Raw genomic sequence first — 3,934 nt, 5'->3', positions numbered from 1 at the left:
CTTCCAAGTGCTGGGACTAAAGGCGTGCGCCACCACTGCCTGGCAAAAAGATGTTTTTCAATTAAAAATATCAACTATAATAAGGCTCCCTGAAGCATGGTGGTGTATATTTTGGACTCAATCACTGCACTAGGGAAATCCATGGTGGCTAAACAGTGAGAGACTTTCAATGGAGCAAACAAAAATAGTTAAGACCATAAGATGCCAAATTGAACAATCACTAAGAAATAGAGATATGCTTTGCAATGTAAACCGTCAGATAAAAGTACTCCCAAGCTCTTTGTTTACATTTCATTAAGAAAAAAATAATTCAATGTAAGAAGCCACGTAAAGGCAGAGGGAGAGAACTGATGTCAGTTGTCATCTGACCCCATACATAGTCCTCTGGCATGTACATGCACCACAAAATAATAATAAATAGTTTCAATTATTTTTTAACATTTAGCTGTGGTCTCTCCCTCTCTCCCTCTCTCTCTTTCTCTTTGTGTGTATGAATGTGTGTCCTTTCCATGGCCCATGGCTAATGTGGAATTCAGAGGACAATCTTAGAGAGTTAGTTTTCTCCTTCCACTATGGAATTTAGAGCTTGAACTGGGATCATCGGGCTTCAGCAGCAAGCACTGCTACCCACTGGATTGCTTTGTTGGTTCCGTCTGATTTGTAATCTGTGGTTTCAGCTTCACAGTGTGTATAATATTAGCTATGGATTTTCCATAGATGCTCTCTATCAGAAAAAAATCCATTTCAATTCTCAGATTTATTTTTTTAAGCAAGCACCTTTATCAAATATCTTGTCAACCATAAATTGACATTTTGTGTATGGCGAGGCACTTAAGATCCATTGACATAGTAAATTTTAAATATACATCATGCTACAGTAGGTATATCATGAAAGCAGAGGACTGATTCCTGCAAGGTATTCTCTGACCTCCATGTGCATAAAGTGGCATCCTTTCCTCGGACCCCTAAATAAATTGAAGCATAAGGAAATTTAAGAAATACTTTCTGTTTGTGGGAACCTGGGAAAGTGTCAAAGTAGTTCTCCTAATGTGTATCAAAGACAGAATGGGAAGAGCAGAGACCTGATAAACTTTGTTTTTGAAACTCACAAGACCTTGACAGACGTTACTATTTAGAACATAAGAGTTCTTTTCTGAAGAGTTGCCTTGTTTTAAAGCTGTTGTTGAAACTGTTTTTTTTTTTCTTTTAAATTAGACGTGTTTTAAAAAAACTAAACATCAATATAGATAATTCTGCAAACACAAATGTTGGTAAGGAAAAAAGTGTCAAGTTCATACAATGGTGAGGACAGGAGTCACAGAAGTTGTGACTAATAATTTTGAAGCCCTTTTGACACCATTGCCAAAGGCTAAATAGCAGAGAGGTAAATAGAAAACAGGTTAAAGATGTCAGAAGCCAAAGGACGTTTGTCCATTATAGAGAAGAACTGGCCTCCACTGACGCTCTTGCTGTTCCAGAGAGTACATAACATCACATAACGAGCATAGGATAGAAACATGAGTTTATTTTATTTTCATTTTATTTGTTTTATAAACTTCAATTTATACATGTTTAAATTTATATAATAAAATATTACTACTTTATAGAATTATATATTTGATAGGTCAAATTATTTGGGGATGAATATTGAAATTCTTTAGAGCGATGTAAAGTAAACACATGAAAGCATATGCCTTGCAGCCCACAGAAGTCTTCTCATTTGTCTTCTGTATTTGCAAGATTTGGGGCCATCATCACAAAAAGAATAATCTATATTTCCTTTTTACTAAGTTCACTGTTCCGAAAGGCTAAAATTTCCCATTAGGTATTTAAGGTAAGGATAAATTGAACCACACTATGCCAAGTCTTGACAAAGATTTTTTTGTTTGTTTGTTTGTTTTTGGTTTGTTATTCGAGACAGGGTTTCTCTGTGTAGTCCTGGCTGTCCTGGAACTCACTCTGTAGACCAGGCTGACCTCGAACTCAGAAATCCGCCTGCCTCTGCCTCCCAAGTGCTGGGATTAAAGCCATGTGCCACCACTGCCCGGCCAATGATTTGTTTCTTAAAAACTTCCAATAATACAGTAAGGTATGTAGATATAAAATTATTCCACTAGTAATGCAATATTATAAAGCTCAAATTATTCATATTTATTGCTTGTTCTATTTTTAATACCAGACTTTAATTTCTGAGTTCTTCAATTACATTTAAAGCCTTGACTATAAGGTGAAAGTTTTTGTATTTAGAAAATTTCCAAGAGTGTAAAAACCTATAAAAACAGCATCTAGTATATCAAGTTGCATACAAACAATCATACCTACATCTTTATTAACAGCATTTTATTTTAGAAGCTCAAGTTAAAAATGATCAAATCAATATTGTATGTGCATTATCTTCTACTATATTAAATGAATAATAATAGCTTAATATTTATGCTTAGGGGCCACAGAGATGGCTTGGTATTTAAGAGCACTTGTTCTTTGAGAGGACTCGGGTTCAGTTCCCAGTACCCTCATGGTGGCTTACAACCATCTGTGACTCCAATCACAGGAGTTCTGATACTCTCTTCTGGCTTCCATGAATGCACATGATGCACAGACATACATGCAGGCAAAACACTCATCCACATAAAATTAAGTGAATTAAAAGGTATATTTAAACATATACTTAACTATGTCTATGTTTATATGTGTCTGTATGTTTCAATGCATATAATGAATTAATGTAAAATGTATTTTAAAAACCAATAGACTAAAAGGGATAAAATTAAAGTGAAAATAATCTTAGAAAATATAATTTATTCTCATAATGAGGTCATATTTTTTTCCTTTCTCTCATCTTAATGGATGAAATATTTAACATCTTACACGTGTTTAAAATTTAAATGTACCAAATTTAATTTATATCCTTTAATGCTTACTCATACAAATAGATTCTTTATTTCACAAAAGTTAAAATTTTGTTTTAGTGCTTCATTCTGCCCTGTTTATTTTCAATATCATATTGTCACCATAGTTGATGGATAAAACTGGTCAGGCACATTCAAGGGTGATCCAGCCATAGACGACTATTCTGTTCTCTATGGTGTCTGTGTTCCAATTAGTTGAGTAGTCACTTTTCTTTAATAGTCTCTCTTATCCTCTTCCTTCTGATCAGACCCAAAATTTAGAATCATAAAAGTATCAAGGTGTTTCTTACATCTAAAATATCTTTGTCAGTTTCCACATGGCTAGAAATTAATATAAAAATCTCTCCTTATGAAAAAAAGATAAATAATGTACATTAACATATTTTTTGTGTTCTGTATTTTATAATTAGGTACATTGTATTAAAATTCACCTATCTTTTTTATATGTTGTAAAAAATATTGAATCAGAAAGAGAAAATTAATTGATCCTAGATTAATTTTGTATAGCTAAAGAGTTATTGGTATACATGTTTCAGTGGCCACCTGTATTTGTTAGGATAGATAAAAATACATTCTTATTCATCTACACAGAAAGGTACACTAAAATTTGTAAATAGATATACAAGATTTCATTTCAAGGGAATATTATTCTTTGACTGTTAATTATACTTATGACTATATCCTATAGAAACATTTAAAAACTTCTTAGAGATTTGTTAGCAGAATCCATAAAAATTCTGATGTTTAATTAGGACAGTTATTGTATAGATACCTAATAAAAGGCCATGTCTAGACCTATAGGTCTTAGATCCAATAAGATAATGATAAGTTTATGTCTTATATCCAAGGAGTCAGTCAATTCTCATTTCTCACATACTTAAACACTTAAATAATTCAATCTCAGTCTGTGCATGTCTATTTTGCCTACCCACCTACATGGTTTTGGGGTGCCTATCACAATCTGTATGACAAGGGCTGGAATCGTGGGAAAACAGGCATAAAAGGGCCTTAGAATTGAAATAAAA

The sequence above is a fragment of the Mastomys coucha genome, chromosome X, assembly GCF_008632895.1.
Source record: "Mastomys coucha isolate ucsf_1 chromosome X, UCSF_Mcou_1, whole genome shotgun sequence".
NCBI classification, from domain to species: Eukaryota; Metazoa; Chordata; class Mammalia; order Rodentia; family Muridae; genus Mastomys; species Mastomys coucha.
The sequence above is the reverse complement of the archived record's forward strand: the minus strand, read 5'-3'. Positions refer to the sequence as shown.